Raw genomic sequence first — 13,682 nt, 5'->3', positions numbered from 1 at the left:
GGTCAGGGAAGTTGAGGCCAACACACTCAACCACTGAAACAGCAGGGAAGGGCATGTTGGAGGTATCTCTGCAGAGGGGGTCTCTCAGCAGAGGGACCTGTAAGTTTCACTGGTTAGGGCGGAGGGGGAGTGAGCAGAGCTCCTCCACAGCTACAACCAGCCATTGCTGCTTTTATCTTTTTTCCCCCATGTTAGAATTTGACTTAACATTTTGAAGAAAGCACTCACTGTTGAAACAAACACTTTGGAAGCTACTGCCCTATACCCAATTAATTCTGGGGGAAAAATAAATCACAAGTTTTAAAATTCTAACTTTTATGTCCATTTAAAAATTGATTCAAGATTATCTTGATGATGGCTACCATGGGAGTAGGTTTGTGCAGAGATTAAGAAGTAAGTTTTAGAATTCTGTAATGTTTGAATTTTGTGTAATAGAAACAAACACTTTATTCATCAAAAGTGCCTAAGATCGTTTACTTCAAACTACTTGTCTTTCCTATATTTTATAGGAAACAAATTATAACTAAATCCAGTAGAAGTAAATATCCAAAAGAGAAGCAAATTTCTCTTTTAATGCCAACTCTTCTCCCAATTCCCAAAGAGGAGGAGAGTATGCTCACAACGAGAACTATGAAGCATTATTTCCATAATGTCTGTTCTAACTTAGAGGAGGAAGTTTTGTCTTCAGACTGAAGAGGTCCACTAACAGTGGGCGTGAAGACAGTGGTCCGTGGGGAGTATTTCACATTTCCCTTTAGCTGTTAAAGACATGGGGAGGGTGCCCTCTGTACACCAGGCCCAGCCCTCCGGCAGCAGGGTAAAGGCTCGGCTCGGCTTGGCCCCAGGAGGAAAGGCTGAGTTGGGATATCCTTCCATGCCCTCTAACCCTTCCCTGTGACCCATGGCACACATGTGAGAGCCAGTTGGTCGGGGTTAAAAGTACAGTCTGGCCAGAGGGCCCAGCCCAGCTAACTGGCCCACATAGCAACTGAACCCTGACCCTGGCCTCACCATCTCCATTCTGGAACCAAATGTGTTAATTGGCTGCAGATTCTTGAACTATGTCTCAGATGCATTTCCCAACTAACAACAACAAAAAAGTGATGGGACATAATTTTGTCTAGTAAGGGAAAATGGTTTTAACTAGACCACTGCTGACCAGCAAATTCAACAACAATCAGTGGTAAACAACCACCTACAATTGATTGAAGTCCTTTTCGCCACAAGATTCTTCTGTGCTAAAGGGTTGCAGATGCCTTGCTGAAACCTTCAGAAAACGCTGTCCTCAGGGGCAATTCTGCCATGCATGTTTTCATTCCTGAGCTTTCGTTTGCATGAAGTGAAGGCTACTCATGCTAACGCAGGGTGATGCGTCCTCTCTCCAGACCTGTTCTTGCTGTGCGTCACCAAACACCTCACCACCTCAGTCTCTCTGTGTGACTCAGAACTGCTGGCTGTCAGGGCAGGAAGGACCTCAGAGAGACTCTGGCCCAAAGTCATCATTTCCTAAAGGAATCCAGAGACATAAAGTGACAAAAGGTCTTGGTGGCAGAGCTAGGGACTGCAAAACAGACACTGCCTCCTAATCCTGTGTTCTTGCCAGTGGATTATAGAACAGACTGCTCAGCTGTGCCTCAGGGACCACATGGCAAGAAGAAGGCTGCGGGCAATCCCCATCCCAGGGCAGCAGCTCTTAACCTGCTTCCTATATTAGGGTTAAACACAAGATTTCATTTGAAAAAAAGGGCTCTGCTGTAAATAAACATCTTGAAAACCAACACATGGAGGGCCAGGCATGGTGGCTCACGCCTGTAATCCCAGCACTTTGGGAGGCCGAGGTGGGCGGATCATGAGGTCAGGAGATCGAGACCATCCTGGCTAACATGGTGAAACCACATCTCTACTAAGAATACAAAAAAATTAGCCGACGTGGTGGCACACGCCTGTAGTCCCAGCTACTCGGGAGGCTGATGCAGGAGAATCGCTGGAGGCTGAGGCAGGAGAATCCTTGAACCTGGGAGGCAGAGGTTGCAGTGAGCCAAGACTGCACCACTGCACTACAGCCTGGGTGACAGAGCAAGACTCCATCTCAAAAAAAACCACCACATGGCAAAACTAACTCCACAAAAATGTTAAAGGAGAGAAATAACTAAAAATGTAGGTTTTATTTTAATGTGTGTCTTTTTAAAACGGAACAAGCAAAGAAAACAGCACTAAACCAAAATGTTATAGCTTAGAGTTCTCTCCTTCATTTTCCCCTGACCAGGAAAAGAACACACGCACTACAAAAGACAAAGAGAAGAAAAACAAAGGGAAGATAGTGTAATTTAGTTTCTGGGTCTCTGGAAAAGTCTTCAAACTGCACAGACTGGACAATTTCAAGAAGGAGAGTCGCAGACGACATTTAATCTTCTAATTTAAATTTGTAAAACTTTCTCTTTGGAGACAGGGTCTTGCTCTGTCGCCCACACTGGAGCGCAGTGGCCTGGTGCAATCTTACAGGCGTGAGCCACTGTGCCCAGCCAAAATATGTAAGATAAATCTTTACTCGAAAAAGAATGAAAGAATTTACAGTCCTCATAAATTACCCACGAAAAAGTAAATAAATACGTAAAGGTAAGTCTCCCAATTTTACTTTTGATCTCCTGTCTGCCGAGCACCTTTAATAGCCTTCAATTCCTCCCATTCCTAAAAACACAAGTCCTCCGCATAGGTGCTGACAAGCCACGATCTGTGTCTCTTTAAGGGCAGTGGAGGGAGGGAAACTGGTTTGCCACTCTGTGGTAGGCATCTGAACTGGATGCAATTTGCAGGAGAAGAGAGGGCCCCGGGGATACTGGAAATTCAACAAGTCACCAAGAACTATGTTCACTGTGGTTTGACATTCCACAAATAACCTTTTCTTTGACTTTTCAATTCTTTGTCATGAGCCAGATGAGTTTAAAATCTTATTTCCGACAATCTTTTTTTGTTTGTTTCTTAACTTTTATTTTAGGTTCAGGGGTACATAGGCAGATTTGTTATATGGATACCAACAGTCTTCTTAACTTTTTAAAGTGAAATAGCTTCCAGTGACATTGAACCAAGCAACCTTTTAGCATTTTATAGATCATTTAAAGCCAGCAAACTTGATCATTGGCCATCCAATAGTCCTTTACAGGAAGTACCCACAAGCTAAGTGTAGTTCTTTAGAGCTTTTGTTAATATGTTCAGTCAAGTCAGTTCTGTCTATGCCAAGTGTCCTCTCAGCGCCATCCTCTGAAAAGATCAAATGTTTTCTAAAAGGACGACCCCTCTTACTTCCTCTATCCCACTCATTCCTAAATTTCCACAAGCAACAGTATCATACAATGCAAATGAGAGATGCAGGCCTTCCAGGCATAGGGAAGTCAAAACATTTTAAGAAGTCACAGGATAAGGTAACAAAGGACTGATTGTCTTGATGCTCTAACAGTATATGAATATTAACATGAGTTGTTTCATAAACTTGGAACACTGCAAGAGGCCATCCTGATCAGCCTCCAAGCAGACTTACTTAAGTGACCTAATTTTTATGTTCTACTTCTGAGGATCTCCAGGACAGAAATTCCACAACCTCCCATTGGTATCTTGACTTGTGGTTTAATTTCCTTCAGAGTCAAAGGGGGCTGTTTCAACTTTTTTTTTTTAAGTTAAATAAGAGCTCAACTCATATAAAAGGTGTCATTTAAACGCTGAAACTGGCAACTGGAACAACACAAAAGTGAACAAGAACTAGGCTATCTGCCGTACACGGGTCCATTTGCGTGGCTCACTACGGACAGTCATACTGTACTCTCCCCAAGCTGAGTCCAATCAAGACTCAAGCTTACAGCCTTAAGAAATGACTCCACAGCTCCTAAAAGGAGAGTAGCTTACAGACAATGAAGAAATACTTCTTAGTCATTGGGGAAAATCTTTCCCAGGCCTTCCACACTTTCTAAATGAGAACAAGACAATTTTGTTTTTCTGATGTCCTTTTTTTTTTTAGACTCTCCTAAGCAATATCATATTCAGTTTTCTTAAATTTTTTTAAAAGTGAACTTTCCACTGAGCTACACTCCTTGAAACAAGTCTTCCAGAGATTTCTGCCCTTGGCCTCCTGGAATTTTTCAATGAAACTCCAAAGAGATGTTTACCTGACCCCAAATGTTATCCTAATGAAAACTATGTTTTTAATTCTTTGAACTCTTCTCTTTCTCTTTCCTTGTCATACCCTCTGGGAAAGAGAGACAAGTACAGATGTTGGCTTGACCTCAACTGGCAAACACCAGGATAACTGAGTTTTAATCATTTCTTAGGAAGTTGGACAGAATCACAAAGGTATTAATTATGCTCCCTCTTCTGGCATGGTCCTCTGTACTTCACTTGCTTAGAGGATCAATGTAAAGATGGGAAATGCCAGCACATTATCTTTTTGACAAAAACAAGATGCTTATCACAGGAAGAATAAAAGGAGTATTACAGGATTTTCAAAAGCCATGAGGGAGCTGAAAGAACTATAACCTCAGGGGCAGGGAATAGGAGGAGTAAGAACCATTTTTTGCCAATTAAAGGATCTAAATGAGGCTGGGTCCAGGCTCTCTCTCGCAGGGGGGTTTTAGGGAGTTTTGGAATTGGGAAACTACAATCAGGGTTTAGTTGATAATTTCCTTCTCTTGCAAGAGGGAAGGTTCTGGTACAGAGGTTTTGGCAATTCCATTTCAAATAGCCACATTTACCCCTGTTTAGGAAGGGCTTAGGCTGTTTCTTTCTTGCATATGGGCATGCATGCGCGGGCACGCATGCGCACACACACGCACACACACGCGCGCGCACACACACAGAGCCGGGTCATAGGCATTTCAAGGGCTTCTTATCTCAAGATAGCCTCTGCCTAGAAACATGTACTTTACCAAGAAATCAATGGGTGAAATGAATGACTTTACTTCGCTGTCAGTTTTCTCTGGGAAATGTCTTCCAGGAATCATCTATATACAAGGATTTTGACACCACTACACTCTACTCCATCTCTAACTCTAGGTTCTCGGTAGAATGCTTTTTCCCAGCTACCTGTCCTGTAACAAAGTACAATAGCCGCACGATCTATCAACAACATAGGAGAGCAATGTGAGGGCTCAAGAGACACCAGTCAAGTCTTGCTCCCTGCTCCTAGAAGTTACAATCCAGTGGCAGAGAGAGCATCTATTCACCAAGAGCTGTGGTTGAGGCAGGCCCTTCTGGGGAGGTACATTCAGTCTAACAGGGATTATTAACTTGAACCCAGTACAAAGGGGTAGTTTATTTCCCCCACCTTTTAGAATCTGACTCTGCAAAAGAAATGGATAAAAATTGTCCTTAAAGCAAAAAACCCTCACATGACCTATAATAAGGTGACCCAAGTTTAGAGATTTTGCTGTTGTTAAAGTCTGGCCATTTCTCTATACTGGGAGTGGAGAGGGAGGGGGAGCAGGAGAGGGAGGAGGAGGAAGAAGATTTTCTGTTACTGCGAAGATTCTCAGTGCTCTCAAGGTTTTAGTTGAGTACTAAAACAACCTCCTCCTCATCATCATCAACATGTATTAACTGAGCCCTGGCTATATGCCAGGCACTGTGCTAGGTACTTAATAGCATTTGTCTTCATGGAAAACTCACAACAATTTTATGAGATAGGCTATTAACCCCATTTTACAGATGGGGAGATTGGGTTGGGGTTGGGGTTGGGGATGGGATGCATAAAGGAGCCTGCCCAAGGTCCTGCCATAACAAGCAACACAAGCCTTTCTTGTATTACCTCTCAGTGGCCTAAAAGGTCATGGAACATCAGAGCGTAATGTGGAAGAAGTAATACGGTCATTTTTTAAACACAAGGTTCACCTCTCTAAAGGGCTTGAGGATGCGGAACAGCACCAACCCTGGAGTTCAAATTCTTGGGTTTAAGCAGCAGCTTCATCATGCGCCATTCGGAAATGTAACAAACTAATCATGTGACACTGATTAGCAGAGCCCAGTTCCCATGGGTAGTAACTGTCCACTTTCCTCTCTTTCCTTGGGCAAGTTACTCAGACCTCAAAGAAGTTTTTTCCTCATCTCAAACACAGGAGTCAACAACATGCACCTCACCAAGCAGCCGTGAGGATTACGTGAGATGATTTCACAGTGATCAAACAGGACACATGTACTGACTGTTGCCATTCTTTCATGCTATCCCATTTGATTTTCATGTTGTCTCATTTGCGGAGGAATGCTATCCCATCTGGCTTTCCAGAAGACTGGGTAGAAGATAGGAACAATCATGTCCTCATTTCATAACTGCAGTAAGTGAAGCCCAGGCGCACTGAGTCATCACACAGCTGGTATACCACAGGCTCCCTATCCTCGGCTTCCTCTGCCCTTTGTCTCAGGCACACAAAACCTCAACACTCTCAGGCAACAGAGTCTGTAACGAAGACCACCACTTGGCATGGTTTCACCGTCCTGACAGTGATTCTACGCAAGGCTGGCACACACTCCTGCTCCACCCACTCAGGTAGGAGCTTCCACATTCAAATAAAACAACAGCAAAAACTTCCAGGTTTTTAAAGGGGGAAAAATAAAGTCAATCCCTAAATTCTGCCCCACTATTCAACCTTGGCTCCCTTGTTTATTAATATAGTATAAGTTATATTTTCTAGCAATTATTTCAAAAGTTCTAGAAAGGAGTATTTCCACACAACAGAAACTAGAATATTCTTTTTACATATACCAACACTTGGAATAGTCTTTGTAATTCTTTTTGCTGCCTAATGAATACTTACTGGATTTTTAACTCAGTAAGGTACTTCTTCATTTGAGGAGAAACTCAGTAGCTGCTGCAACATACAACTGTTAAATTATTACAACTACTTCTATCCCTTCCACTTTTTCCCTTCATTATTAGTAATAAAATGAAGGTATTTCTTACAGTCAGTCATCTAAAGTCCTTGCCATATGAATTGTAAAAAAACAGATACCAAACAAGGCAAGTCTAAATACCTTGAACTTTGCTAGCAATATTAAATTAAGTTAAAATGTCTGCTGCAAAGCCAATTAAAGTTGGTCCCAAAGACTCACATTTTCCACAGTCTGCTGGCATGGTTGATGCTTGTTGGCAAAGATGCCGAATAGAGTCTTCTTACTAAATAGGTCAAATGATGACAATGGTAGACACTGCAAGCTAACCATTATGGAAGAATTTCACCACTTTAAAGGGTCTGCAAGCCAAGAAGAAAAGATGCAGCAGAAAAAGACCACCAGAAAATGCTGACATTTCTGATCCCTGCTTTGGACTCTGCATCCCACACCTCCTGGACAAAGTGGGAGACTTAGGCTTGAATCCTAAATACTCTATGCCCACATGTAAGCCATTATGGGTAACTGTGCTTGAAATTTAATTCCACATCTGCTCTTCTGCAGCCTTTGGAAATCTTATGAATTTCTCTGACAATTGTTTGCAAAGGCCATAATCACAGGCATCTGTAACTGGATCCCCAGCTACAGGACAAAACACCACATAATCCTAAGAGGCTTTCAGTCAAAGCTTACTTGGTTTCTTGTGTCTTTTGCTGTCTTTAAAATTGCACTAAGCCTTCAATTTAGAGAGAGCACCAATTAGCATTGGTCTGAAGGTGGCCCAACCCCCTGTACCGTCCCCACCACGCAGCCAGCACAAATCCTTATCATCTCCCTTCTGGCTGTGGCCTCCCTGGCCCACCTTCGGAAAGAAGCCTTATGGCTCCGGAGGACGCAATCTGAACTAAGGACAAGTGAGGTCCCACGGCCAGTTCATGTTCTCTGGCCCTCCCTCCGGTGGTTCCAGAATCGCAGGAGACATGAGGATGTACCCTCGTTCCAAGTGTCCAAGAAAATAGATGCACTGGTACTTTTCAAATTCTTTCACTTGGGTCACTCAGAAGCTGGATCTATCTTTTCTAATTCTAGCTGACCAATAGCCTGACATGAGACCTTAAGCAACAAAACTAACTTCCTGTGTCTGTTCCATATTGTTTTTTAATTTGTTTAAGAGATAGCATCTTGCTCTGTGGCCTAGGCTGGAGTGCAATGGTGCAATCATAGCTCACTGCTGCCTGGAACTCCTGGGCTCAAGTGATCTTCCTGCCTCAGCCTCCCGAGTGGTCAGGAATACAGGTGCCCGCCACAGCACCCAGCTTGTATTTTTAAAAATTTAGGCCGGGCGCGGTGGCTCAAGCCTGTAATCCCAGCACTTTGGGAGGCCGAGACGGGCGGATCACAAGGTCAGGAGATCGAGACCATCCTGGCTAACACGGTGAAACTCCGTCTCCACTCAAAAATACAAAAAACTAGCCGGGCGAGGTGGCGGGCGCCTGTAGTCCCAGCTGCTCGGGAGGCTGAGGCAGGAGAATGGCGTGAACCCGGGAGGCGGAGCTTGCAGTGAGCTGAGATCCGGCCATTGCACTCCAGCCTGGGCGACAGAGCAAGACTCCGTCTCAAAAAAAAGAAAAAAAATTTAACAGCAACCATTTCTTTAAAAAAATTCCTGAACTATTCTTTCATTCTATAAACACTCGCAAGAGTCAAGTGGAAAAAGTTCTTGTACTAACAAGGCCACATACTGATTTAGTAACCTTGGGCAAATAACAGTCCCATCTGGGTACCTTAGTTTTCTAATCTAATGTCTAGCCATCTCCTGTTTTTTTTAATGAGAAACAAAGGTAACAATGTACACAGAAGTGTTCTTCAAAGGATGAAGCTCTGTAAAAATCTAAGATATCGTTACTGCTGTTATCCTCTTCAAAAGCTCCATGTTGATGTTTAAGAGCTCTGGGGCCAGCCAGGCAGGGTTGATAAAAGTTACTTAACCTCTCTAGCCTCAATTTTCTCATCTGTAAAGTGGAGATAAAATAATGGTCCCTGACACTGTTAGTGTGAGGAATAAATAAGTAACTGCAGAGAGAGCACTTAAAATGGTGCCTGACTCAACAAATGGTACCTAATGTTAGTTACTCTCCTTATTCATAGTGAATCTTGTGTTCTTGTTTCATCAGCCGCCTTTCAGAATAACTTACCGTTTACAAGCCATTCTGTTTTGGTGCGCTAAGAAAAGGGGGGGTACTAATACATATTGTTACATATCTCATTTAATCCTGCCAACCATCATGTGTGGCAGATTTTATTATCTCCTTTTTACATGAAGTTCAGAAAGGTCAAGTGGCTGTCAGGTGGCAGCCAGGATTCAAAGACAGGCCTGGATGACCCAGACTGTGCTTTCTATTGCATCCAGTTGCCATTTAGATACAAAGTGGGAGAATAACAAAGGCATTTCTTAAAACAAATAGAAGTCGGCCAGGCACGGTGGCTCACGCCTGTAATCCCAACGCTTTGGGAGGCCGAGCGGGTAGATCATAAGGTCAGGAGATCAAGACCATCCTGGCTAACACGGTGAAACCCCATCTCTACTCAAAAACAAATCAGTTGGACATGGTGGCACGCACCTGTAATCCCAGCTACTCAGGAGGCTGAGGCAGGAGAATCGTTTGAAACCAGGAGGTGGAGGTTGCAATGGCCGAGATCGCACCACTGCACTCCAGCCCAGCGACAGAGCTAACTCCATCTCAAAAAAAAAAGATAAATAAATAAAAAATAAAAATTAGAAATTATCTAATTTATATGGGAAGTGCAAAAAACAGCATTAGATTTGGACTTAAGCTGTGAAGACAGTTCAACTAGTGCCTACTCTTGCCCTCCTTTCCCTGTCTCTCCTCAACCTGCACCCTCATGAATAGGTGAGCAGAGACTTCTGCTGCAGGGCCAGCCTTGTGCACTTCTCTACAGCACTCGCCACTCAGCAGCATGCGTGCTGGTTCATGTCTACCTCCTCCAGCAGACCATGGGTTGGTTCCTTGAGGATGGTCACTATGTCTGGTTCACCTCACATGCCCAAGGCCTCCCCTAATGCCCAGCCCAGAACAGGACACAACACAGTTAACTGAATAAATGCATGGATGGTGGTTATCCAGATACTCCCTGATGTGCCAAGAACTGGTTCATTTGACAATTATTGTAAGTTAAAAGGGGCCCAAAATTAAACCTAGCCCCTGCAGGTTGTTACCTCAGAATATGACCTGTGTCACATGTAAGACCACCTCTTGTAAATGGCATTTCATTAGTCTATGTAATTAGACACACATATAACTAAAATATATTTATATCATTATGAAACTTGCCTGCTACAAAATGCTCTTGCACCATTATACAAACACCCGCACTTTCACACACAGGGCTCTACTAGAGCTAGTTCATTATGATAGCTCTTTTCTATCCCTTTTGGTCCAGGAAGACCTAGCCAGGAACAACAACAACAACAACAACAAAAATGGGCAACAGTGTTCGAGGTATGTTGTGATGAAAAGCTACCTTTAGGTCATTATCTTTCCGCCTTGACAAGTATCTGGCAAGAGAGCAGATACAAACATAAGCAAAATGAAATCAAGGTCTTTAGACTGTACCTAGAACTTTAAAGTCACTTTATCTTACCTCTTGATTTTTTCTAACTATACTGAAGTCATTTTTCCTTCTGCTTTCACATCTTTTTTTAACAACTAATAAATATTATGAAGTTTCTATCAAAGATAGTGTGGTGGGATGTTATTCAATTTTTTTTTTTTCCAGTTTAGAACTGGGTCTTCCTCCTGAGAAGAATCACAGAGGCATACAATTCTCTCTTAAAATTTAAGTGTAAAATTGTTGGACAATTTATTTTTTGAAACATCTATGATGCTTACTCTTGGATTTAATACAAGTCAATGTACTCTTGTTACAAAGGGCCTTTTACCCAGAATACATTTATATTTCACTAAATAGTCACACAAAACCTAGAAATAGTTATATTACCCATGCTGGAACATTTAATCTTACCAAAATAATGTAGAACAGTGTAAAGTCATAATACCTCTCTAGAAGATGTTCTCTAAATGGATAATGCAGATCATGCCTTTTGTTACCACTGGTTTATAGCTAAGAATGTTTTCTAGTCTCTCAAAGGCCTCCGATTCTATTTAGGGATCTTTGACCCTTTATACCTGGGGGTTTGTGACATTTCTGAGAAAATCAGACTGTTTCCCACTAAAAATTAGCCAAATATTTCTCAGCCAAATATTTCTTTTTTTTTTTTTTGGCCACAAAAAAATTCGCCAAATATTTAACCTAGTGACACACTGAATGCACTAATTTGTGGTGGAAAAGGGAAATCTAACTTCCTATTTTTGTAAAATCTCCTCAGGCTTAGTCCCTATCTATACAGAAAGAAACTCCCAGGAAGTAAAACGCTCATGACTTGGTGTGTACATGTCAAGTTTACAGAAAAAAATGAAGACAAGGGCCTAACCCCCTAATGACCAATGTTTGTTCCCATGACCAAGGAACAAATGAAATTCAAAGAACGGGGAAGAAGTTGACCTCAAGTGCCCTGCAACATTTTTCCCTTTGCAGCTTTTGAAACCGTTTAGTTTCTTTATCTTTATTAGGACATTTTCCTCATCAAATTAATGAGTCATTAAACAAAAGGCTTACTAAAATGTTTACCTCTGAGAATAAACTATCTGGTAAGACTCTAGGAGAAAAGGCAAGTCATAATTTGCCATTACTTTTCAATGAAATCATCTGGGAAAAGCAAGGCAGAAAGTAGGGGTAGGAAGAGAGGATGACAACATAAAATTCAAAGCAAATCCCGAGACTAACTCCAAGAAAATGTTTGCGATCCTTTGTGTCCTGTAATCCTTGACATTGTCACCTCTACCCTCCTGCCTTTATGGAACACTTTCTTTCTGACAATTATTAAATAAGACATTCTTGTGGAATACTTAGCTTTGTTCAAACCAACTCTTGCACAAGGGAAAAAAGGAGAGGAGAAGCTAGGAGACCTTGTGCCATGGGGGACGCAGAAACAGAAAGGAAGCTTACTAGTTGAGGCAGCAAGAGCAAACACAAGGCACATTTAGAACATGGATAGGAAAAAAAGGGCAACACATATAGTCACCAGGTTTTCTTATAGTTCTTTCTGGGCACACACAACTGGCATGAACATGTGGTTGGCAGGTCTGAGAACTGAGTCCTAGAGACTGAGAGCTGGCGCAGAAGGGCTGGGAAGGGGGCACTATATCTGCTCCATCTGGAGAGTGTCTGAACGCCGTGGTTCCCTTTAACTCATTTTCATTTGATGGTCTTTTCATAGTGCTCAAGAGCACACAGTCTTCCATTAACAGGCAGTACAATAGTCTTTTAACAAGCAACACAGACCTACAGTGAGGGGTCAAAGAGAAGTCAAATGCGTGGCAACAGAATTCCAGCCAGGAAATTCTGGAAGACTCCAGAAGTACTCAGACATGGCAAGGCATTCTCTCCCAAACACTCAGGGAGGACAGAGAGCACCTCCCTCGAAGGAGTGCAGGATGGATGCCTCAGATTTCAGAGGAAGCCTCTGCAGATCCACAGCGAATTCTACTGAGGGAATTTTTTCCTCAAGAAGACTCTCTAAGAGTAACAAAAAGTCAGAGCTAACTTGGGTTTGTCTCCTGTGTAGTTTCTAGTTCTCAGTGTAAACTGCATAAATTCTCTACCCAGTGCGGGGAGCAGGGTGCTTTTTCCTTTTCTCTCCACCAAAGTTTCACGATTATGTACGAGACTGGCCCTTCTTGAGCATCTTTTGCTTTCTTCACTTCCACTTTCATTCTGCCTGATTACTCTTCAACTTAGTGAAAAAAATCAGATACACACACACACACACACACACAGAGCAACTGAATTACTCCTGGCCATCCAGGTTGGTCTTTCTGAATTTTAAAAATGATTCAGAATCTGCATCAGGGACGCCTGATTCACTTCTCATCCTCGTGGGAATCAGGAGAAAGATTTCACAGCCCTGAAGTACGACATCTAGGTTCCTGGAGTTCAGGAAAAGAAGAGCTAAAGTCAAGAATGGAAGGTCCTGAGATCCCTGGTAACATCTTTCCACCTCTTGTTTTACGACTGAGGAAGACAGCCTGGGGCCTTAAAGGCCCCAGCTGTCTCTCCCGGGCACCTCTCCCTTCACTCTCCAAAAACAGTATCATTTTCATGACAGAAAGCTCTTTTTAAAAATGCTCCATAAGATCCTCACAGACCTGGTCCCTGTCTCCAGAAGGTCACGGTTTATGATATACCATTGTGACCACACTAGTTGAAACATATGGGTAACAGGTGAGCGTACTAAATCAATAGTTGAATAAGCAATGACGTACTTATAATACATCTGGTGGTGGTCAAGGACACACACTCTTTGGGAGAAGAGGCAACCTGAGAAGTAACCAGACCAGAGACTGGAAGGACCAAGTGTGTGTGGAAGAACCCAAGAGCTCCATACACAGCCTAGAGGAGCAAGGCGGGACCAATTGTCTATGAAGGCCTCACTCACAAACCAGAGGGCATGACTGTCCCCAGTCCTTCCCTACTCTGAAACCTATCCACAGGCTGACCCAGGGCACCCTGCTTGATGAGGCAAGAAGGAGGGGGGATGGAGAGGATATCTCATTCCTATTCGTCTTCAAGGTAACACACACAAAAATAGCAAACTCTTGTGTAGTACTTATTATGAACCCCTCTTCCAGTAACTCGTAGATAGGAACTCACTTAAACCTCACAAGCCCAGGTAC

The 13,682-nt window shown here is 42.8% G+C and overlaps 1 protein-coding gene across 2 annotated transcripts in view; it reads right to left on the bottom strand.

The window, feature by feature from the left end:
• The window catches only part of LHFPL2 (LHFPL tetraspan subfamily member 2), a 165,875-nt gene that overhangs the window by 97,319 nt on the left and 54,874 nt on the right, over nt 1-13,682 (bottom strand). The gene's annotated exons all lie outside the window — the stretch shown is intronic.

This window comes from Rhinopithecus roxellana, chromosome 3 (assembly GCF_007565055.1).
Source record: "Rhinopithecus roxellana isolate Shanxi Qingling chromosome 3, ASM756505v1, whole genome shotgun sequence".
NCBI lineage: Eukaryota > Metazoa > Chordata > Mammalia > Primates > Cercopithecidae > Rhinopithecus > Rhinopithecus roxellana.
This window is presented reverse-complemented; position numbering and strand designations above follow the sequence as displayed.